This window comes from Ascaphus truei, chromosome 12 (genome assembly GCF_040206685.1).
Source record: "Ascaphus truei isolate aAscTru1 chromosome 12, aAscTru1.hap1, whole genome shotgun sequence".
NCBI lineage: Eukaryota > Metazoa > Chordata > Amphibia > Anura > Ascaphidae > Ascaphus > Ascaphus truei.
This window is the reverse complement of record NC_134494.1, coordinates 49,953,624-49,979,292: the sequence shown is the minus strand read 5'-3', so window position 1 is coordinate 49,979,292 and position 25,669 is coordinate 49,953,624. Positions and strand designations below refer to the sequence as shown.

Genomic DNA, 25,669 nt, shown 5'->3' with positions numbered 1-25,669 from the left:
TCTTTTCCGGTTCTTGCTCTTCTTCCTGATTTTCCTCGGTGGTCTTCAGCTTCCAGTGTGGTAATCCCCCTCGGTGTGAACAAATAGGAAAACAATTGTTAGTGGGGAAACGTCAACATAAATCAGTGGCTACCCACTAGAAGAGCGCGAGCAGATACGTCAAAACAGCAAAATGCTGCAGGCACTCACACGGGCAAGTGTGAGTGTAATCCTAGGATTACACTCACACTTGCCCGTGTGAGTGCCTGCAGCATTTTGCTGTTTTGACGTATCTGCTCGCGCTCTTCTAGTGGGTAGCCACTGATTTATGTTGACGTTTCCCCACTAACAATTGTTTTCCTATTTGTTCACACCGAGGGGGATTACCACACTGGAAGCTGAAGACCACCGAGGAAAATCAGGAAGAAGAGCAAGAACCGGAAAAGAAGAAAAAGGGGACTGTCAAGATAAAGATACCTTGATGTGCATTCACTCACACAAGGCCGTGTGAGTATCATTTTTCATATTTATCATTACATACCAGACCCCTAATACATCTATAGATCACTACGTGCTAAGATCAACTTTGGATAAAAAGATACCTTCCCCTAGGATTGTACTCACACTAGCCCGTGTGAGTACTGGCAGTATTTACTGCCTTATAAATATATATATACATCATTGGATTTTATCAACACTGCCTGTATCACCCTCTAAAACATTGTCTTAATCTATTGATTCCGAGGGAGACATCCTCATTGTAAGCCGAGGACCGCTGAAGATATCCAGAAAGAAAACCAAGTCCTGATAAGAAGAAGGCAACCGACCGAGGGAACACCAAGACAAGTAAACCTTGCTGTGAGAGCATTTACACAAGGCCGTGTAAGTGATTTATTATATCTTTCAAACACACCCACAAATATCTAATTAGATACTCCAGACACCCCAAATTCTTCAACCTGTGCTCCCCCTTTCTCTCTCTATATCCCTCTACTCCAAACGGAGCCTACATCCTCCCCAGCCAGGTAAAGACGGCTTCAGGGCATATTGAGTAGGGGGCCCTGGGCTCACGATCATTTTTGTATAGATCACCCTTACTTCCAAAGGATGAGATGTGCACAGTCAAGTTTGAACAATATTTACCGCCTGCTATTTGTTTCTCTGCTTTACGAAAACAAATATAAAAAAACATGTAATTGGCGGTGTTACCCATGGGTAACTGAGAAATAATGAGATCAGAGGAAAAACAGATTGTGAAAAACAGCGAACAGACTACTAAATTCAACAGATTGGGATAGAGGCAAAAACATATTAAAAAATAAAATAAGTTGTTGGCAAAGCCCTCTTTTTCTATGGCCCTCAAAATAGACAACAGTGCACATCTGAGTCTTACTTGTGATATCTATATAAAATTGAAATGATTGTATGTACGTATGTATATCTTTATTTAAACGGGGCCCAGAGTGTACTTTGCGCATTACAAAAGAGACAATACAGGGAATTATAATACAATAAGCGCAACAAACAAAATCAATAGGAAAGGAAATCCCTGTCTTGAAGATCTTAAAATCTTAGTGGTAAGTTGGGAAAGAGCAGGCGAGGAAGTAGCTGGCAGTGCTTGACCATGATAGTTGGTAAGAGTGACTGTGGGTGTGGGACAGTAGCCAGGAGTCCAGGCTATTGAAATGCTTCATTTAAGGGGTGAGTTTTTAGGTTTGTCTTAAAGGTGAGGAGAGAGGGTGCTTGGCATATACTGAGTGTGAGGGAGTTCCATAGGTAAGGGGCAGTGAGGAAAAAAGATTTAAGGTGAGAGAGAGCACTATAGGTGAAATGGGTGGAAAGGAGCCTTGTCAGCAGAGCGCAGGAGATGAACAGGGACATAACAAGAGATCAAAGCGGATATGTCGGGAGGAGCAGATGAGTGAAAAGCCTTGAAGGCATGAAGGAGAACATTGTAGGTGATCCGAAACTTGATGGAGAGTCACGAGAGGGATTTAAGGGGGAGATGAGCAGGGACTGTTTTGGCAGAAAGTGAAATTATTCTAGCAGCAGAATTTCGGATAGATTGCAAAGGAAAAAGTTGCGAGGCAGGGAGACTGAGCAGAATATTTCAAAATTACATATTTAAGCTTTAGCAGTATATTACAAACAAGAAAAATCTGGAGTGCACAATTTTTTTTATTGTGAAGCGATATAGCTATTAGAAGTATATACCAAGTGATAACACAGAAATAACTTGTGCAGAAAAGCTATAATGTGAAGTGAATAGAAAGTGTAGGTGAATCACATAAAAAAAGTGATATATTGCGACCGTGAATCTAAATCAATATATAATACAAATAACCTCCCTTTGGGATATATGAGAGTTGGCTGCTGTTTGGAATTGATGGCTAGGCATCAGGTCTGGGAGAAAAAAAAGAGGAAAAGTGCAAAGAGCTTTCATAGTATAGTTTTATTGAGTACAATCCTGAAATAATAACAATGGTGAGAAATTCTTCAACAGAAATAAATTGGGTTAAAAGCATGTAGGCAAAACCCGTATAATAATCGTGGGAAAGCTGTAGGTCGCCGCGTCACCAACAGATCACAAACACCAAGGTAAGTTGTTACCGGCCTCTGTAAATCGTGAAACAGCTGCCCAGCAGAGAAGTCTTCCGGGGGAACCGCCTGCAGCCTCGGTCAGATGGGTCTCTGTGATCCACCGCTTAGCACCGCAGGAACAGGGCTGCTCAGACAGGGACTCCTAGCAAGGCACACATCGAGTGACGTCAGCACCAGCCGTGCAGGTTGAGTTCAGCAAATGCCACTTGGATCGATAGTCCATAGGGGACCAAACTCCCAAAAATATTAGTAGTATGTCGACAAAAGAAAGGATGGATCTTGGCAATGTTATGGTGGAAGCATCGACAAATTTTAGCCATGGCGTGAATGTGAATGGAGAAGTTAAGGGACGAGTCAAAAGTCACACTTAGGCAACCTGCTTTTTCGACAGGATAGATGATAGTACAGCTTTACTGTGATGGAAAAAGACAATATTTGGCCAGGTTTATGAGGAAATGTGGGAAGCTCCATTTTAGACATTAATTATTAAGTTTAAGGCAACGGAGCACCATCCATGAGGATATAACCAGGAGGCAATCAGAGACTTGGGACTGGATTACATTTGTGAGGTATGGAGTGGATAGGTATATCTGCATAGAGATGATACCTAAATCCAAAAGAGTTGACGAGGTCACAAAGTAATAGTGTGTAGAGAGTAAAGGAGAGGTCACAGAAAAGAGTTCCGAGGTATAACAACAGAAAGATCAACAGGAGACAAAGACAGAAAATGAGCAATGGGAGAGTTATGATGAGAGGATATTTCTCAAACAATCCAGGGGGAGCATGTAAGGGAAAAGAAGACAAACAACGCAAACAATATAAGTGCAGGTGTTTGGAGTATCTGAGATATGATAATGTCCGTAATCTTGGCTCTATGAGCCGCCTACTCAAAGGATACAGAACATATAAAGGCACTTGCAAGGGGGGCTGCTACCCGTGGTTTTCAGTGGATATGTGCTGATCAGGACTCCCATCCAATGGCACAGAGGGGGATGAGTCACCGATATGGAGAGATAGAAAGACTACATAGCACAGATCAATTAAGTAAATGAGATCTTTATGTTTAAAATATAAAATGCGCACTCACAATTGTGCATTAAAAAAAAGGCATATATCACTCAATAGTGAATAACAGGGTCACGGCACCACGATGTCTCTCACCGCCTCCCTTCAGTCGGATGCCTCCTGCTGTCCGTGGAGTCTTTGCAGGGACCGACAGACGTATGATGAGAACCAGGATAGAGCTCGCCTGCGGATACCAAGAGGGTGATCAACAGTATCGAAGGCAGCAGAGAGATAAAGTAGGAGAAGTGGGGAAAAATGACTCCGTCTCTGTTGAGTAAGGTGTTTGAAAGCCAGATTTTAAAGGGTCCAGTAGGGCATGGGAATAACGTTGATCCCACAGGAGAACATGAGACGTTCTAGCACTTTGGATGCCATGAGAAATAAAGTCCAGTAGTTAGTAAGGCAGGTAGGGTCAAGGGTGTTTATTTTGAGAATAGGTGTGACTGACCAACACATGACAAGAATAGGTACGGGCTGTTCAGACTGTATTTTAGAAAAATGTAAGTAATGTTTATTATATAAAAGTAGGAAGGGGAACGGCCTCCTAAAATAAATTTAAAGAAAAAGAATTGTACATTTGTAGTAGTCTGGTATACAAATAAAGAAGTAGAGGTGAATTCTGTGTGTGAAAATAAAAAAGTAGAGGTATTCTGTAACCTCTGGGACAAAAAACACCTATATATTATTACAGTATATATTACTGCTCTTTGATAAATGTGGGTCTTTGTTTATCTTGAGATTCCTTCCATTGGCTGCAGTATGGTTGAATATGACAAGAGCGTGACGTCACATGACCCGGTGTTATTTGATGCTGCATTGCCATGGCAACGCAGCATCACGTAGTGTGATGTCACATTACCCGCAGCATCTTTTGATGCTTCAGACCAGGTAAGGGGCGAGCGAGCAGGGTGGGAGAGCCAGCAGGCGTGTGCAAGGCCAAACGTTTGCGCACTCATGGTCTAGAGCATACTGTAGTACTTTTTGGTTGTGTTGGTATCAGACTGGCCAATTCCATACGCTATATTTATACATTTTATTCAGCATGTACTTTAAACCATCAGAGTTCCACCGGTTCTCCAGTACTTCCGGGTCATGTGGTTACTCCTGGATGCCAGGAAGTGTATCGTTGGAGTGGTTAGCTCAATCACTCTCTAAACGAGGAAATGCCATGATCTACTTGGTACGTCATTAGGGCACTGTAGAGGATAAACTGTTACAGTATGTATTTCATCTCATACATTTTAACAAGGTCAGTGTCTCTCATAAACGGGTTTATTTATTATTTTAAATATATTTACCAGTCCCTTATTTTTGAAGAGTGTAACACAATACACTGTAAGAGAAATGCAATTAAAATCAACGGTTTACTTCCCAAAAGACAATACGCAGCTTCTTACTATCTATGTGTAGCCATGCATAATAATGACTGCGTACATCTTCCCTGTTGGCAGTAAGCCCTGGTAAGTACAGGCCTGCCAGCAGTAGTTATGGAGGTTTTCCCTCACACCCTGGTGTGGTGCCCTGTGTAAGGAAGGGAGTGGCTGTATGCTCTGAGTCCCTGGATAGTGACATCAGAGATGCGCCTGCCCCCTGAGGTATAAAGGGCACAACACTGTCAGTTAGTTTGTGTTAGCCAGCAGTTGTGTGAAGCAGCTGGTAAAATGTATGCTCCTGCATAAGGGATTGGAGGAATACTTTTGTGACCCTAGTGCTGTAACTAGCGGTAGCAGAGTGACCAATCAAGTCTGTCTAAGCCACACTGTGTCCAGGGACCTGGCGCAGTGGTGATCTCCCTAGGAGAAAGGGAATCCCACTTCAATACGGGAGGGCGTACCTGGCAAAGGGACAGCACGGAGAGATGTGCGGCTAGAGCCGGCAGCTGCATGGGGCAGTCTGCTACATTCCAATCTACAATAAAGATGCCGTGTTCAAAGAAACCCCCACTGTGTGAGTGTGAGATTACTCAACAGTAGCAGTCACCACCGAGAAGGAGTTCTTCACCAGGACCATCTCCCTGCGGAAGCATAGATCCTGATGAGGTGGAGGCGCTGCACATGAAGTAAGTTGGACTCGTAACCACTACCTCAGATACCTGTCCTGCTGCCATCCTCTATAACACCAAGCGGGAGACTCAGGAGTCCTGTTACTAGCAGGTGCACCACCACACACGACCTTGTAATGGGGACCGGTTAGACCACACGGGCCAATGTGAGATTGGGTGGGTCAGACAAGGGGGGTCCAGCCGTTACAATTGGAGGCGCTGCTGAGAGACCTGTTAACAGGACAGGCTTTTGCTAGGCACACACGAGGAAACAGGGAAAGTGTCTGCTGCCACTTTGTGCTGTGTGGGACGGAGCCAGGGGTAGTCGTGGGAGCTGCTGGAGCTGCAGGCCGCACAGACGCCTTGGGATCCGTTAGGGGTTAGTGACTCTGGAGCAGGGGGCTATTGCTGTTCTAGTCGCCTTGAGGTAGCGCTAGCGGGGGACGCCTGAAGGGGTAAACTGGTAACTTAGGGCAGGAATTCTGGAAGGGTCCGCACTAGGCTAGCCAACAGTAGGTCGACGCCCAAAGTACTGCATGGAAGAGCCAGAGTACTCTAGTCTCCATTCCAGACCACTTACCAAGGAGCACCGACTGGAGGAACGTGTTACAGTAGACACAGAAAGAGTGAGCCTAGCCTGAGGTAGTGCAAACACGAGTCAGATCTACGTTAGGTACACAAGGTGGTGCACAAGGCATGTTTGTTGTACGGATGTGGTAGCTGCCCCGCAGAGCGGAGCTCCATGTACAAGAACCCCGTCTTCAACGAACAAGAGAGACCTGTCAGAATGGAGGATCTGCACAGAGCAGAAGGTCCAGGATGGCGGGGAGAGGGAACCGCAAGAATGGAGGATCTGCATAGAGTAGAAGGTCCAGGATTGCGGTCAGAGGAAGAACACGCATATGAACTGTGCGTGGACGAAGAACAAGCTACAGAAGAGACTTTTGTGAGCTTGTTGTAGAATGGCGTGAAAGCCGTGGCTGCGCCGTGTTTATCATGTTTTTGTTCTCGGGATGGTATCCCTGAGAATAATGAGCATGAGAGTGTGATCCGATGGGAGGAACGAAATGGACTTTGTTATACCCCAATTAACAAACAGCCAGACGCTACCTCAAATGGGAAAAAGGACAATACTTACCAAGATGGCGGTTCCCGCGTTCCCGGGATACCGCGTGGGCATGCTTCAGAAAGTCTTGCAACTTTGCAGTTTGCTAATTGTTGGTCAGGATTGGCGCCAACGAGAAAACTCCACCCCGATGGGGAGTTTGGCGAGAAAGCTGGAGCCGCGCCCTCATGGACTATGACTCACTCCGCCCCTGTGCTGGGTCAGCCTACAAGTCTACGAGACATCCCCCTAGTTTCAACCAGGGGGAGTGGTTTGCAGTTCCACCGGATATCGATGGAGAAAGAAGGAGGAGGGGTTGCCAAACCCGCCCCTGCCCTTCAGTTGCGAAGAGCCCTTGACCAGTACAGACCTCTGAAACGAGTGCCTCCGCTGGTGAATATGGCTGAAGTTGCTAGTAAAGTGGACCAGAGTCCGTTGATCTCTACTCATCCCTACTCGGCTCCAGGAGGCTTCCTGGTCATCCGTGTGGAGGGTGTGGAGACTGTGGCGTGTCTTTGCCTGCAGTGCAGACTGCCGGGCGGAGCCGTGGGCAGCGAGGCCCGATGCCCCCACTGTGGACTGCAGTACATGTGGCCCATGACCACTTTTGTACCGGTTCAAGCGGTGGGAGTAGCAGGAAATGTCCCGATGCCGATCGACGAGCAGCCGGGAGCACTATGGAATTAGAGTGCAGGTCCCGCGGATTCGGAGTCAGGTTCGGTGCTCCCGACGGAGAAACCCAGCCATCGGAGAGGTGATCACCGAGGAGCCCATCGCCGGTCTCCTACTGGGATGCCTCGGCCGAATTGCCAAGTGGAATCCTCGGACGAGGAGTGAGCTAGGCTGTCGAGTAAGATGGTCATAAAGAGGGACTGCCATACTATTGGTACGCCCTGGAGAGATGCCATTCCCCGTGGTGTGGAGACACGGAGTCGAGTGTCTCCAGTACCGCGACCACCCGATCGCCGGAGTCCCACTGCCGTGGTGACTAGTGGATCGGAAGGAGGTCGATCCACCCCGACCCTGCGAGGTACTAAGATGACACCGTGCCTGTCGCAGACCCAGGGGGTGGAGGAGAAGGAAGAGCGAGTCCAGAGCCAGACTGGATCGCGCAGCAGACGGGCGTTGCCAGATGTCCTCGTGGAGGAAGAGATCCCGATTGGGGATCCAACCCAAGATGGTGTCGAAGCACGTGCGTGCACGGAGGAGATTCCAGATGACCAGAGCGGCATCGAGTGGGAGGTGCTAGCGCTTCTGCGGTCGAGCAGCGGAAGTCGATCCCCTACTACCCGGGGGAGCGGGCGTTCGAGCCGGAGAGCAAGAAGCCCAGCTGCTGGAGTCAAGAAAGGACTTTGTGGCGAAGTTAAGGCAGGTATTGCTGGAGAGCAGGTCGTAACCCTGTCAATACCTACTGTTCGGTCCCGCCCCTCAACCCGTCCACTCCCAAAATTAGCCCCAAGGCCATAGTTAAAGCCCCTGTCCCCGTCACTCCGTCATTCGGGTCCACTTCTAGTTTGGGGCGTCAGGGGATTCCCGGGGTCCTATCCAAGAACGGACTGGAAGCATGGACTGGGGAACGTCCGATGATGGATCGGAGGGTGGAGGGAGGATTTATCGACGTGGGTCGATGGCCAGCGAGAGTTATAGTGCGCTGGGTCTGGAGGGTGGACACTGGTCACAGAGTAAGAGCCAAGTGGGGCGATCTGAGGGTACGTCCGGGGTATCTTCGGGTGGGCCTGATGAGGAGTCAATAGAGGAGTCTGTAGAACCTAGCTCCGAAGAACGGAAGGAGACTAGGTGGTGGGCCCCGTTGTACGAGGGGTATGTTGCTTGGTTCGACCGCACCCGATTTATCCTAGAAAGGGAGGGGGTGGTTGATTACTGGTGGGCTGCCGGTGACTTTGATGACGAGGCATACCTTAGGGCCCTAAGGGTAAGGTGGGATCGCATCCAGGCAGGCCTTATTATCCCAAAGGGGTCCGCAGGGTTGGATGACCCGGTAGAGACCGATGAGCCCCTGTCATGGGTGCTGCCCGGGGTGGCTGGCGACAGTAAGTTGACTAGGGCTTGCCGAGCTGAACGGGCTGTTGCGGCAAAATACAGAAAGTCACATGGGCTTGATTACCCGTATGTCCCAGAACCTCTAATGAGAGAGAGAGAGGAAAATAGGGAGAGATGGCTTAAAAACGATATCCAGCACTATATCGTAGATAAAGGGGGAGCCATTAAAGCAATTCAGGCCGAGCAGAGGGTGTCCCAACTTATGCGGGTCTGGAAGATAGGACGCAGTGTGTACATGCACAAAGTGGTGTATTGCAATGAGCGAGGGGTACCACGGGAATACAGCGTGACTGTGCATGATGCCGCGGGGCGGGAGGTGAAGAAGCCAGATCCTCGACATTATTATTGAGTGCCAAATTAGAGTGGTCTGCTTTTTCTTTAGCGCTCCCTGCTGGTCAGTGAGTGAGATGGGCTTGCATTATTATGTCAATGTGATGATGTTTGCCATGTTATTTGTGTGTTCTTTTGCAGTGTTTCCTGGCGCAAGGTACACCAAATTTAGGTCCCAGCCGGGACGGTGGGTATTAACCAGGGGGAGTATGTAGCCATGCATAATAATGACTGCGTACATCTTCCCTGTTGGCAGTAAGCCCTGGTAAGTACAGGCCTGCCAACAGTAGTTATGGAGGTTTTCCCTCACACCCTGGTGTGGTGCCCTGTGTAAGGAAGGGAGTGGCTGTATGCTCTGAGTCCCTGGATAGTGACATAAGAGATGCGCCTGCCCCCTGAGGTATAAAGGGCACAACACTGTCAGTTAGTTTGTGTTAGCCAGCAGTTGTGTGAAGCAGCTGGTAAAATGTATGCTCCTGCATAAGGGATTGGAGGAATACTTTTGTGACCCTAGTGCTGTAACTAGCGGTAGCAGAGTGACCAATCAAGTCTGTCTAAGCCACACTGTGTCCAGGGACCTGGCGCAGTGGTGATCTCCCTAGGAGAAAGGGAATCCCACTTCAATACGGGAGGGCGTACCTGGCAAAGGGACAGCACGGAGAGATGTGCGGCTAGAGCCGGCAGCTGCATGGGGCAGTCTGCTACATTCCAATCTACAATAAAGATGCTGTGTTCAAAGAAACCCCCACTGTGTGAGTGTGAGATTACTCAACAGTGGCAGTCACCACCGAGAAGGAGTTCCTCACCAGGACCATCTCCCTGTGGAAGCATAGATCCTGATGAGGTGGAGGCGCTGCACATGAAGTAAGTTGGACTCGTAACCACTACCTCAGATACCTGTCCTGCTGCCATCCTCTATAACACCAAGCGGGAGACTCAGGAGTCCTGTTACTAGCAGGTGCACCACCACACACGACCTTGTAATGGGGACCGGTTAGACCACACGGGCCAATGTGAGATTGGGTGGGTCAGACAAGGGGGGTCCAGCCGTTACATATGTTACTTTTAAAAACAAAAGGTGGTACATAACTACATTTTTGCATTATACGCCAACAACCGCCGTTGACGCGAATCACTGATTTCCATGATAGCAGATGTCAGATTTTCATTCATCTACCCCGGAAGAACTATTCATAAAACTGGTATAAAATCAGTGCAAAATCCAGCAATAAATTACACAAGTTCTTGCTGTATTTAATAAGGATCTTGTATGCAAAAATATTTAGCATACTGCTTAGGTTTTGTCTCTCAATGATAACTCAATTAAGCTCTTCTGTTCCATTTTAACAATTACATTCGCTCAATTATTCGACTTGCAACAGGACATATCTTCACACTTTCCCTGAATCTCGCCTGCCTTGGTAGGTGAAAACGATTTCCTAGATTCCCTTTACAAATACCTGTTTCAAAATGTATGCAATTCCGGGTCAACATTCATGTGATGGATTTTCTTGCTTCTGTACTAAATTTGCACATTGCACGGAACTCACAACAAACAAAGTTAATACCTTACTGTTGGAATTGAGTGTTCAACGAGTATGGACCAAATGTGTTCTCAAGTATAATTTCCCTTCAGCACTCAAAAAGTCCTGTCAATTACCACTGAGCACTGAAAAATGACGGCCCAGAATTGTCAGCACCGCGCAATCCGACAGGTGGATGGATGTCAAGGCAGGTGGGAGGGGGGGCCCACTAGTTCAGGCGCTGGTCCATAAGTAGGCTTCTGGAAGTGGATTGAAGGTGATAAGGGCTGTGTACAGTAGAAGTGTATTATCAGATAATTGGGTACCTTGTCCAGAAACTATTTGAACGAGCTTTATGGAGCTGCAAAACTTACTGTAATCATTAACAAGTAGCCAAGTGGTAATGCCACAGCATTTACAGCAAGTGAAGTGGATTCAAATCCCGACGTCACGACCTTGGGCAAGGCACTTTATCTCCCTCTGCCACCCAAATAAAAGTGTAAGACTGTAAACTCTATTTGGAAGGGATAACCTTTGGAATAATCCAAATGACAACATAAAATACAGAAGTAGCAAGACTTACTTTAGTCCGTCCCGCAAAACACCAACTATAAATCCCCGACATTTATTTGCAATCTGCGGTTCCCCCTGCAGTCACCTTACGGCTTCTGACTATTATAGACGTAGATATTCTGTGTGCTTCCTGCCGGCCACACGTACTGAACAGCACTAACATAATAGAATTATTCCGGCTGACCGCAGCCGAGATGCAGCAAAGTGTTCACAAGGGGGTCATCTCGCACCTTCTCGCGGTCACGGGAAGTGTAAGTCTTGCTACACTACACTTGCTACACATTTACTAAAGTACATTTCGTTTTTTTTTGTATACTTTCTGCATGGACTGGGTACATCAATTTCACCGAAAAGAAAAGCAGATAATGAAGCCACATGGAAACTGTGACTACGTAATGAGGTTTGTGTGGCATCCTTGTGCAAGTTTCCATTTGCGTTTGGTATGACATTCAAACTCATTTTTCTGGTTTAAAAAAAAAAAGTAATTTTACTCAAGTATGAAGGCTATTTATGATACTGTTTATTCTATGTACTTTTACACTTCTGGCAAATACCCACAGGAGTCTGACTCAGCCGAGGAATAGGGTCCCATTAAAGTCATGAGTCAACAGTGTAAATTTAAAGCCACCCTGCAGTGAGAAAAGCCAAATCTGTATAAATTAGATCTCTGTGTCACTCATACGGTATATTTGCCCTTTTACTTTATGCTGATATTTTCTCAATTTACACGTTAAAATAACTTTTCTCGCATCATGACGAGACTAAATTAAGCCCGGGTAGCCCACGTAGGATTAGACACAGGGGCTTAATGGGAAGGGAAAGCATTTAGCTTGACTTTTAAGATGTACGTAGTTGTTTGTAACTCAGTACGAAAATTAATTGGAAACAGGTTACAATTGCGTTTGACTTTAATTGGTGGCCAACATCACACACCCACACCTTCTCTACCATCCACGAGTCTTCTCGCCTGCCTTTCATCTCATCAGCCTTCAGTCTGCAAGGAAATCCTTGGACTGGACTGCCCATCAACTCTTGCACATATTTATCAGACGTAATCTGTCCTTCCCTTTTCCAGAGCGTAATAACAACGCTAAGGCTGCGATTATACCAAAAAACGCCCGTGGTGTTTCCCATAGCGACACCACACGGCGCAATTTTTTTTTGTTGAAAAAAATAGTCCACGCTGCCGCTGAGCTCGCTTATGCTTGGAGAGCGGTGACGTCACCAGCTCTCCAAGCATGACCGATCGCTGTCCTGCAACATTTTTAGAGCGGAGCGGGGGGAGGGGGGCGTGGCTATTACAGGAGGGGGCTGTATGTGTCTATGTGTTTCTGTGTGTGTGTGTGTGTATGTGTGTGTGTGTGTCTGTCTGTCTCTGTGTCTGTCTCTGTGTCTCTCTCTCTCTCTCTCTCTCTCTCTGTGTCTCTTGGTGTGTGTGTGTCTCCATTTTCTCTCTACCCCCTTCCCTCCCCTCTCTCTCTCCCCCCCTTTCCTCCTCTCCGCCCTCTCTCCCCCCCTTCCCTCCTCTCCGCCCTTTCTCACCCTTTTCCCTTCTCTCTCCCCCCTTCCCTCCTCTCCGCCCTCTCTCCCCCTTCCATCCTCTCTCCCCCCCTTCCCTCCTCTGTCTCCCCCCTCCATAATCTCCCTTCTCCTTCCCTCCTCTCTCCCCTCCCTACCCTCATCTCTCTCCCCCCTTCCCTCCTTTCTCTTTCCCCCCTTTGCCCTCTCCCCCCTTCCCTTTTCTTTCCCCCCGCTCTCTCCTCCCCTTCCCTCCTCTCTTCCCCGCGCTCTCCTCCCCTTCCCTCCTCTCTCCCCCCCTTCACTCTCTCCCCTTTTGCTCTCTCTCCCCCTTCGCTCTCTCTCTCCCCCTTTCACTCTCTCCCCCCATTCGCTCTCTCTTTTTCCCCTTTGCTCTCTCTCCCCCTTTCGCACTCTCTCTCTCCCCCTTCGCTCTCTCTCCCACCTTCGCTCTCTCTCCCCCCTTCGCTCTCTCTCCCACCTTCGCTCTCTCTCCCCCCCTTTGCGCTCTCCCCCCTTTGCTCTCTCTTTCCCCCCCTTTCGCTCTCTCCCTTTCGCTCTCTCTCTCCCCCCTTTTGCGCTTTCTCTCCCCCCTCTTGTGCTCTCTCTCTCCCCCCTTTGCGCTCTCCCCCCTTTGCGCTCTCTCTCTCCCCCCTTTGCTCTCTCTCTCCACTTTGCTCTCTCTCCCCCCTTCGCGCGCTCTCCCCCCATTGCTCTCTCTTCCGCCCCCCCCCTCCGCGCTCACTCTGTTTGCCCCCTCCCTCTCCCTGTCCGTTTGCTCCCCCCCTCTCCCAGTCCATTTGTCGTCATCCCCTCTCCTAGTCTGTTGCCCCCTCCCTCTCCCTGTCCGTTTGCCCAGCGATCGGGGACAGCTGCATTTGGTATAGGCAGTTTTCAGGGATGTATAACACTTGTTTGATTTCTGGTATAATCACAGCCTTACACTCTCCTTAACAGTTGTTATATGCACCAGGCTAGCCATTCGCATCATTTTTATGCCAGATCTCCTCTAAAAGCAGTTGTTTTGCCTTTCGGACCTCTATTCTCCAAACTTAAAGGACCAAAAAACAAGTCCTATTTGAAAGAATTGCTTCTTAGTGGAACATATAAGTTGGGTTATTGATGGGAGGATCATGGCATTCTTTGTCCTTTCCACTATCACTCCTTCTCTCTCTGTCCTGCCACTCTGTCCTTCTCTCTCTGTCCTGCCACTCTGTCCTGCCACTCTGTCCTTCTCTCTCTGTCCTGCCACTCTGTCCTGCCACTCCGTCCTGCCACTCTGTCCTTCTCTCTCTCTGTCCTGCCACTCTGTCCTTCTCTCTCTGTCCTGCCACTCTGTCCTTCTCACTCTGTCCTGCCACTCTGTCCTGCCACTCTGTCCTGCCACTCTGTCCTGCCACTCTGTCCTGCCACTCTGTCCTTCTCTCTCTGTCCTGCCACTCTGTCCTGCCACTCTGTCCTGCCTCTCTGTCCTGCCACTCTGTCCTGCCACTCTGTCCTGACACTCTGTCCTGACACTCTGTCCTGACACTCTGTCCTGCCACTCTGTCCTGCCACTCTGTCCTGCCACTCTGTCCTGCCACTCTGTCCTTCTCTCTCTGTCCTGCCACTCTGTCCTGCCACTCTGTCCTGCCACTCTGTCCTGCCACTCTGTCCTGCCACTCTGTCCTGACACTCTGTCCTGCCACTCTGTCCAGACACTCTGTCCTGCCACTCTGTCCTTCTCTCTCTGTCCTGCCACTCTGTCCTGCCACTCTGTCCTTCTCTCTCTGTCCTGCCACTCTGTCCTTCTCTCTCTGTCCTGCCACTCTGAGCCACCTTATCACAACTCTAGAGCAGAACCCCCAGTTGGGGAAGCATTACTCTATCCACTGGTAAGAATAAACCAATGTACCGGCACTGGACAACCGTTACACATGTACAGATATAACAAACCGGATTGTTGTTGGTGCCGCTGCCAGCTGCTGTCACACGACGGTCACGGCACCAGTGTATTAACTGGAGGGTGTCCATTTGGTAGCATGAACCCCCCCACCGGAGCGCGATCGTAACAAGCCCTGTCACCGGCGCCGCAGACGTTTGCTTCTTTGACTGCGGCGCCGGGGACAGTGAGTCTTACTACATCTGTAAATAAAAATATCGGTCTGATCAAATATAATTTGGAATGCAATAGTATAATTTACAGTACCAGAGACGGGAGTCAACTAATAGATAACGCACACACATATACACACACAAACACACACACACACACACAAACACACACACACACACACACACACACACACACACACACACACACACACACACACACACACACACACACCCACACACACACACACACACACACACACACACACACACACACACACACACACACTAGCACTTTTTTACATAGTGATAAGACACAAGAAACAGAACCGAAAACTTCACATTGAGGCTTTTGTAGAGATATATCATCCAAAAGGTAAAGTTTAACCAATCTTCAAGTAGAATGCTTTAAAAATATCGGCGGAGCGGATAGCTGAACAATATTGTCTACAAATGAGACGTGAAAGATGTTTTCCTGTAGGCAATATAACAGGACAAAAAGCACTTTATTGTTCAGTGGCAGGAGTGTATACACCATTGGAAAAGCTACAAAAATACTCATTTAACATTATATAGTATAACAAGACTTGGGTTGAATTACTGTGGTAAGAAATAATGCTAAATATTATGATAAGGCCTTTAAATAATGCCTTTAAAAAGGCAAAACATCATGAACTTCTAACATTTGAGAGATAAATATAGAAAAAAAAAGAATCAAATCTTTCCAGTAAATATTGTCCAGTTTTATTGAGATAAATATTTTTCAAGGGCTGTACTTCTTTAATATACACAAGTAATATATTCATTATTTTAAATCAACACATCATTTCCTTTTTAAATATAAAGGAAACAAAGCATATTCCTCCTCACAAACGAATTTCTGTTTTACGTGCAGTATGTAACATATATGTATAGACATACAGTATGTAACATATATGTATAGACATACAGTATGTAACATATATGTATAGACATACAGTATGTAACATATATGTATAGACATTGTGACAGAAACCAGGGGATGGTAATAAATTCCATATATAGGGCTCCCAGGATACTGAACAGTTTCTATCCTGTTTGGCCTGGGAGTGCAGCCTTATAATACATACACTCCATCCCACAGTTTGGCAAGCGCTGGAACTGAGGGATGAGAGATTCAGAACAGAGTTTGTCTGCTGCCTGATTTCTGTCACCTGTCATGCTAATTAGAAATCAGGTATGTAAGACTGATTTCCTGTTTGCTCTCCCCTCTCCCCAAGAGCCTGGAGGCTGGAAGGCTGCTGAACTACAGAGGGGAGAAGCCTCTTCCCCAAACAGGTTCAATCATTCTGTTCATTTGTCTAAGACTGCAAAATTACCTTGTTTTGTTGTTGGAAGTGGAAAAGCCACTTCCACCCTGAGTTAGGGAAATCTAAGTTAAGTTATCGCTCAGGTGAGCAGCTTTTGTTTTGATGTGTCTCTGTTGTATGCACTGTGGCAGTCTCAGTGCCTGGGACGGAATAAACCAGGCATAGCCTGTTTAAAGGAACAGTACGTGACACCTCATCATTTGAGCTACCCTAAAAGACCGTGTTCTAACAGTCCCGGACAAACGGCGGAGCCCCGGAGTAAGCTGTTTGTCACATATGGTGGAGAATGCAGGCAGAACACTAAAAGGTCTGCGGGTTAAAGAACTTTCTCTCTCCAAACAAGATGGAAGACGTGGTGAGTGTGCTGGTACGCAATGTCGCTGTCCAGAAAGACGCGAATGAAGCCCAGCAAAAGATTAATGCAGCCCTGCAACAGGCGAATGAAACCCAGCAACAGCTGTTAATAGCCCAGCAAGAGACTAATGCAAACCAGCAACAGCTGTTAATAAACCAGCAAGAGATTAATGCAAACCAGCAACAGGCGAATGCAAACCAGCAAGAGACAAACCGCTTGCTGAGAGAGGAGCAACAACGGTTCGCTCAGGGCTTACAGCAGGAACTCGAGATCCTGAGGGGGACTATCAGTAACCTTCCACTGGCAGCGGCAGCCCCAGTTCCGAAAATTACCAGGGCAAGCCACTACCTTCAGAAGATGGGACCCTCGGATGATGTAGAAGCCTATCTTCTCACGTTTGAACGCACGGCACAGAGACAGGGATGGCCAGAAGCTGAGTGGGCTGGTCTAATCGCACCCTTCCTAAGCGGTGAACCCCAGAAGGCTTACTTTGATCTAGAGCCAGCCGAAGCTAACATCTATGCAAAATTGAAGTTCGAGATCCTCGCCCGCCTCGGCGTAACCACGACTGTTCGTGCCCAAAGGTTTCACGCATGGTCCTTCACGATGGATAAAGCCACCCGAAGCCAGATGCATGACCTCATCCACCTCGCCCGGAAGTGGCTACAACCCGAGATCAACTCAGCAAGCCACATCGTGGAACGGTTGGTCATGGACCAGTTCTTGAGGAAACTTCCCTCTGCCTTACGCCGTTGGGTCAGTCGGAGTGACCCCCACAATGCGGATGAGCTTGTGGCCCTCGTAGAAAGGTACAATGCAGCAGAAGAGCACCCGCAACCCACAGTCGTGGAGCAACCCCACTACCCGAGGTTCCAGGACTCTTCCAGAGACGGTAAAAGGGTACCGGGGTTAAGGGGCGCTGAAGAGCGGCGACCACCTTCACGCAGCACCAGCAACAGTGGCTCGCACACTAAGGGCAATAGCCAACATGGGGAGCCAGGAAAAGGCTCTAAGTGGGACACAGACTATGTACCTAAATGTGTAAATTGTCATGAGAGGGGCCACACCGCAAAAATCTGCCCACTAAATGATGAACCCATGCAATGCAACAGCGTGGAACCTTATTCGCTGTGGTCCCAATGTATGGGCCATAGCCCAGAGGACCCCTTGAATAACCATCTGTGGGCATTTGTAAAGGTTAATGGTAAGAGGGTTCGGGCACTTCTTGACTCTGGGAGCATGGTCACACTAGTGTCCGAATACCTGTTGCCCATTAAGAAGAAACAGGGAAACAGTTCACAAAGAGTGGCAATTTGTTGTATACATGGGGATAATCATGAATATTCCACTGTTGATGTTTTTTTTTAAACAAAGTTTGGTTCTTTAGATTTCAAGGTGGGTATTGTACCCAAACTGGCACATGATGTGTTAATAGGGACCGACTTTCCCCATTTTCTAAAAATGTGGTCCCCCGCTCAGAATAGCGCCCAGAGTTCAATAGCGGACAATAACGAAGTATTAGAAGAAACAAATCCTTTCCCTTTTTCAGAAATGGATGTTGACGAGGGCACAAATAAGAAGGGGAAAAAGGAGGAGTGCTGTAAAATTCCCTTCCCCATCACTACTTTGGTAGGGAATACCCCAAATCAAGATGTTGATCAGACACTTACCACCCCAGAACCGGATAAGACCCTCGCTGACCTAGAGGTCAGTCCTGGGAGTTTTAAGAAGGCCCAGTGGGAGGACCCCACATTAGCGGTAGCAAGGGGAAATATACGGGACCAGAATAGTACTCCTGGCCAACCAGATAGGTCACTTGCTTACCCCTACTTCGAGGTAGAGAACGACCTAGTATATCGGGTTGATAAAAGGAAATCAGTTACAACTAAACAATTGTTGGTACCACGGACATTCCGTAACGTAGTATTACACCTCGCACATAGTCATCCATTGGGGGGACACCTAGGGGTGGAAAAGACAAAAAAAAAGGTTGAATGTCAGATCACCGCCCCGTTCAAAGCGTACCGCAGCCCATTGGTACCCCTTCCCATAATAGAGGTACCATTTGACCGGATTGCTATGGATCTAGTAGGACCCCTAATAAAGTCTGCTAGGGGACATCAGCATATATTGGTAATATTAGATTATGCCACCCGATATCCGGAGGCAGTTCCCCTACGTAGCACCTCTGCTAAAAACATAGCAAAAGAGTTAGTAGTTCTGTTTTCCCGGGTCAGAATTCCTAAAGAGATTTTATCTGACCAGGGAACACCATTTATGTCCCAAGTAACAAAAGAGCTATGTAAACTCCTAAAAATCAAGCATCTCAGAACCTCAGTCTATCATCCACAAACAGATGGTTTAGTGGAAAGGTTCAATAAAACCTTAAAGAGCATGTTACGGCGGGTGGTCGATAAAGATGGGAAAAACTGGGATTGTTTGTTACCGTACCTGTTATTGGCCATTAGGGAAGTTCCCCAATCATTCACAGGTTTCTCCCCATTTGAACAATTGTATGGCCGACACCCAAGGGGCTTACTGGATATAGCCAAAGAGACTTGGGAACACGAGGTTACCCCTTACAGAAGTGTAATAGAGCATGTTGCCCAGATGCAGGACCGCATTGCTGCAGTCCTACCCATAGTGAGGGAACACATGGAGAAAGCTCAAGAAGCACAGAGGAATACGTATAATAAGGGTGCTAGGGTCAGAATTTTTTTTCCAGGTGATAGGGTACTAGTTCTGGTTCCCACCGTGGAGAGTAAATTCCTTGCTAAATGGCATGGGCCATATGAGGTCTTGGAAAGAGTGGGAGAAGTAAATTATAAGGTAAGACAGCCAGGTAGGAGGAAACCTGAGCAAATTTACCATATAAACCTACTCAAGCCCTGGAAAGATAGAGAAGTCTTGTTAACCCTAGTACCCCCAGGTCCGTCAGAGAATCAAGAAACTGACCCATAGTTTAGCATAGCTGAAACCCTGTCCGTTCATCAGAAACGAGAGGTTCAGAATTTAGTGAGAAGAAACAAAGAAATCTTCTCTACACAGCCAGGTAGAACTAGCGTAATTGAACATGACCTAGTCTCTGAACCGGGGGTCCGAGTTAACCTTAAACCGTACCGAATCCCAGAGGCCAAAAGAGAGGCTATAAATTTAGAGGTTAAAAAAATGCTAAAACCAGGCGTAATTGAGGAATCCCAAAGTGGGTGGAACAGCCCTATAGTCTTAGTCCCAAAGCCAGATGGTACAACAAGGTTTTGTAATGATTACCGGAAACTAAACGCGGTGTCAAAATTTGATACTTATCCTATGCCCAGGGTAGATGAACTTGTAGAGAGACTGGGCAAAGCCCGATATCTCACAACCCTAGACCTAACAAAAGGGTACTGGCAGGTTCCCCTCACAGAAAGGGCAAAAGAAAAGACAGCCTTCTCAACCCCAGACGGCCTCTTTCAGTATAAGGTGCTGCCTTTTGGCTTACATGGAGCTCCCGCCACATTCCAAAGAATGATGGATAAAATTTTAAAACCACATGCTCGGTATGCTGCCGCCTACCTGGATGATGTGGTAATCCATAGTGAAGATTGGCAATCCCACCTTCCAAAGGTCCAAGCTGTGCTCGACGCAGTTCGGTCTGCTGGACTAACTGCTAACCCCACTAAATGCACTATTGGTCTGGAGGAGGCCAAGTATCTGAGGTATTCTATTGGCAGAGGTTTACTCAAACCCCAAACACTCAAAGTGGAGGCGATACAAAATTGGCCAAGGCCAGTTACAAAAAAACAAGTAAGGACCTTTTTGGGGTTAATTGGGTACTCTAGAAGGTTTATTCCCAATTTTGCAACTAAGGCAACCCCACTAACTGACCTCACAAAAGCAAGAGGACCGCTAATGGTAAAGTGGTCCCCCGAAACCGAACAGGCCTTTAGAAGCCTGAAAGAAGCTCTCTGTGCCCAACCAGTATTGGTCACACCTGACTTCTCCAAAGAGTTCGTAGTCCAAACCGACGCATCTGAGGTAGGGCTGGGGGCGGTACTCTCCCAGGAGTCTCAAGGTGAGGAGCACCCCATCCTTTATTTAAGTAGGAAACTAAATCCCCAGGAGAAAAATGACTCCATAGTAGAGAAAGTGTCTAGCAATAAATGGGCTGTAGAGACGCTCAAATACTACCTGTTGGGGAGAAAATTCCGGTTGGTCACAGATCATGCACCCCTTACCTGGATGTGTCAAAACAGGGAAAAGAATGTTAGAGTGACCAGGTGGTTCCTAAGCCTACAACCCTTTAAATTTTCTGTGGAACACAGGTCAGGGCACAAACATGGCAATGCTGACGGGTTGTCAAGGATGCACTCCCTAATATCCATGGTCACTCATCCCTCGAGGTCTGAGCTGGGGGGGAGGATATGTGACAGAAACCAGGGGATGGTAATAAATTCCATGTATAGGGCTCCCAGGATACTGAACAGTTTCTATCCTGTTTGGCCTGGGAGTGCAGCCTTATAATACATGCACTCCATCCCACAGTTTGGCAAGCGCTGGAACTGAGGGATGAGAGATCCAGACCAGAGTTTGTCTGCTGCCTGATTTCTGTCACCTGTCATGCTAATTAGAAATCAGGTATGTAAGACTGATTTCCTGTTTGCTCTCCCCTCTCCCCGAGAGCCTGGAGGCTGGAAGGCTGCTGAACTACAGAGGGGAGAAGCCTCTTCCCCAAACAGGTACAGTCATTCTGTTCATTTGTCTAAGACTGCAAAAGTACCTTGTTTTGTTGTTGGAAGTGGAAAAGCCACTTCCACCCTGAGTTAGGGAAATCTAAGTTAAGTTATCGCTCAGGTGAGCAGCTTTTGTTTTGATGTGTCTCTGTTGTATGCACTGTGGCAGTCTCAGCGCCTGAGACGGAATAAACCAGGCATAGCCTGTTTAAAGGAACAGTACGTGACGCCTCATCATTTGACCTACCCTAAAAGACCGTGTTCTAACAGTCCCGGACAAACGGCGGAGCCCCGGAGTAAGCTGTTTGTCACAACATACAGTATGTAACATATATGTATAGACATACAGTATGTAACATATATGTATAGACATACAGTATGTAACATATATGTATAGACATACAGTATACCACGGTGGATATGAGAAGTTAACCTGCTCTGCATATCCTAGTGTCAAGTGTATTGATGGGCATGACTTCCGGCCAATGGCTGTGAGCAGAAGGACTGAGACCATAGGATATTGAAAAGATGACATCACAGAAAGAGGAGGGGAGATATACAGTAGGTAGCTTGGAGGAGCACGTGTGGATAAATCCAGGAGTGATACATGAAAAGATAATCCTTTATGAAGTATCTGGCTGCACGAGCTCCAATCCTGTGTCGGCACCAATTATTCATTTGTTAGCACACGGGCCACCGGGACTGAATAAGTGACACTGTGGGACATTTGCTCAGTGAGGTCTATTATTATACCATATGTATGATTACCATAGATGTTGTATATGGTCCCCTGATATTGAGAGCCACACATATATATATATATATATGTATATATACTGCTTTACTGTGGAGGGTTTTTGTCACTTTTTTACCCACCATAACCTTAATGACAGTGGTGATTACCTAGTCTAAGTCTCAAACCAGCTTAGCCATTACAACCAACCTCACAATGATGATACCCATCAAGGTTGAAACATGTCTGTGAGTGGGTTTAATGGCTTTGCATCTCATCCCAGCCTCTGTCTAAAAGCTGTGTTTAAAACAGCATGCATTGGCTTGAGGATTTGCTTGTGTAATACAGTACGAGCTTGAGACAAAAGGTGGCACTGAGTCCTCATTTGCATGTCATTTCCCAGAATCCCTTGCTGCAGTGGAAGCGCTGTATGCTGGGCGATAATGGGGAAAGACAGGGTTGCAGACCTGTCTAAGACATGGAAATGAACATACAGTAATATTTACAGTTGCTTTATGCTTTACTGTGGAGGGTTTTTGTCACTTTTTTTACCCACCGCAACCTTAATAAATAAATATACATACATACATACATATATATATATGTGGCTCTCAATATGTTTTTTTTATTTTCTGTCTTTGGGCCTCATGCAGTAAGCGACGATTATGTGAAATCGGCAAGCTTATCGATTAGTCATGTTATTGGCGTTTTTCCCTCTCCGTATGCAGTAAGTGCCGAATACATTCAAAATCAACCAGAAAACAAATCCGCCCACTCTCACGATGATGAGCCGATCACACACAGGTGTATCGGCGTGCGTGGCGGGGTGCTGTTAGGTTGCACAATCACAAATCTTGCTGAATCAGGCGAAACAAGCATGTTTTTGATTGCGCGCCATATTTAAAGGCAACGTGTACTGCTAATCATTCTCTGTGTTGTTGGGAGTGAGAGAGAGAGAGAGACGCACAGAGCTGGACGATTGAAGATTTGCATATTGACTGAGAGACTTGTTGTGTATTGGGTGAGCTTTGTCCATTGTTGTTTTGTTTACATCTTTGTCTTGTTTTATATGTGGAAGTGTTTCGTGTGATTGGCTGTACATTTATTGTCTGTTTTTTGTGAGTGCTGGAAGTATGCCCGCAAAGCGTGGGAAGAGTGATGCTGGTGGGAGTGGGAGTGCTACTCGTGCGAGTACGCGTCGGAGTGAACGTTCTGTTCAGGGGAGTGATGTTGCTGGTGCACCGAGTGGTGTTGCTGGGAGTGGGAGTGCTGTTGTTGGGAGTGGGAGTGCTGGTGCTGCGAGTGGTGTTGCTGGGAGTGGGAGTGCTGTTGTTGGGAGTGGGAGTGCTGTTGTTGGGAGTGGGAGTGCTGTTGCTGTGAGTGGGAGTGCTGGTGCTGGGAGTGGGAGTGCTGTTGCTGTGAGTGGGAGTGCTGGTGCTGGGAGTGCTGGTGCTAGGAGTGTGAGTGCTGGTGCTAGGAGTGTGAGTGCTGGTGCTAGGAGTGGGAGTGCTGGTGCTAGGAGTGGGAGTGCTGGTGCTGGGAGTGCTGCTGGTGGCGCAGTTGCTGATGGGGTGTCTGGTGGTGGCGTGCTTGCTGGTGGCCAGCTTTTGGAGGCTCTTCCATTGGAAGAAGGAGAGTCCAGTCAGCACCAGCCAAGCTCTGACCCTAAACCTGCTCGGAAGAAACGTGTGGAGAAGCCACGTAATCCTCGCTTCAATGACCAGGAAAATAGGGCTCTTGTCACTGGCATTCTGGAGCACTATGACAGTCTCTATGGACATTTAGTAGGTAAGTGTAACTTTACATTTATTATTCAAATACATGTGATCCTAGGTCATCTGAGTTTTGTTCATATGCAAATATGGGTACACAATATCTTTCTATGTTCATTAGTGTGGAAACACAGCTTTTTATCATGCCTTACAAGGACAAATAAACACAGGCGGTCAATTTGCCAGAACTGCATACAATATGAATGCAACCTTGCTTACATGTATAGGTTTAGTAGTGAATGCTCATGTGCTGCACATATTACACATAAAACAGCATGTTTGCTATCTCTTGGAACAGCTAGCAGTGTAGGAAACTGGTGCTTATATTATTATTCATTTACCTCATATCTTTTATATGTTTTTCAAGGGCGGACAAGTGCAGCAAGCAAAAAAGAAATGTGGGACACAATAGTCATTGGTGTCAATGCCTGTGGGAATAGTGTCAGGGACAAGTATCATTGTCGGAAAAGATTTGATGATATTAGGTCCAAATTGAAAAAGAAAATACAAGACCAACGCGTGCATGCTACTGGCACTGGAGGTGGGCCCACACCACAACGTCTCATATTGACTCCATTGGAGGAGCTGCTTCGGCCAAAATTACTTACCGTCGTCGTGGAAGGCTTGGCTGGTGACCGTGACATTGGAATTTATCCGTCACAATTTCCAGCAGGTGATAAATATTACTGTACTAGGCGTGTCGTTGCTTACAGTTATTTTGCATATTTACACTGCTTTTTATACTGTCTTCACAATATAAGCATACCTGCATCTATATATGTATATGTCTGATTCTGTATATATATATCTCAAAATAGACATATATGTAGTAGTCCTACTAAAAGCAGTAACTAATATAGCACGTGCCATTGCGTGCTCATTTACATGTGAATTCCCAAAATGCATAGCTGCAGTGGAAGCAATTGATGGTGGGCGAAGATGGGGAACAACAGGGTAGTACACATGTGTAACACATGTTAATCAGAAATTATTAGTAGCTACAGGTACAGAACAGAAATATGTATCATATTATTGTGTATTTTATTGATTTTACTCCGACAAACATGACATTACTGCCTATTTTAAGCATGCATCAAAGAAATTGCATGTAACGGCCTACAAACATCACTGGCACTAACACATCTATAGTTGCTTATGAAAAGGTCCATTTTTGCTTTATGTCATATACAGACAGCATAATGAGGCACACGTATCATATGTTATGTCATTGTTTTCATAACTTAAACACTGCAGATGACTACTTAGCTCATCTACCATTGTGTTAAAGCAGCTGCAATTAATATCTCATCACAGCATACACTTCAACAGAGGGGGTGGGGTTCAGCACACACACTAATTACAGCCTCATTTCACGGTCAACTTAGTTCACACCATTTGCACCTGTTTCAAGTCATTGAAAGGTGTGGCTGATTAGGCTTTTTGGGGAAGGGAATACCTTTCTTACAACCTGAATAGCACAACTGAAGTTAATCACACTCATTTGAAAGCTTAACTCTAGCTACTAAATGCCCCAACAACTCATTACTTATCAAAGCGTACGTCACACATTAGTTCACTCATATCTATAGTTGAACTACTATGAAAGACACATTATCACACACTGCATGTGTTGTCTTGTTGAGTCACAGCCACATTCAGGTGTGCCACATCTTCGATTAATGTACCACACATATCCTCTACCAAAAACAACACTTTTTGCAATATGACCACCTTCATGATAACCATTGTGAATGGTCATCTCATGATAGTTATGTACATTATGATACTGATATCACTACACAACATATGATTTTTATGTACTCATTTAATCTATTTATCCTCACGCATTACTGCAGAAACA

At 46.7% G+C, this 25,669-nt stretch overlaps 1 protein-coding gene across 4 annotated transcripts in view; it reads right to left on the bottom strand.

Moving 5' to 3' along the window:
• Positions 1-25,669, bottom strand: part of PTPN5 (protein tyrosine phosphatase non-receptor type 5) — a 153,959-nt gene that overhangs the window by 111,584 nt on the left and 16,706 nt on the right. The window lies entirely within an intron of this gene.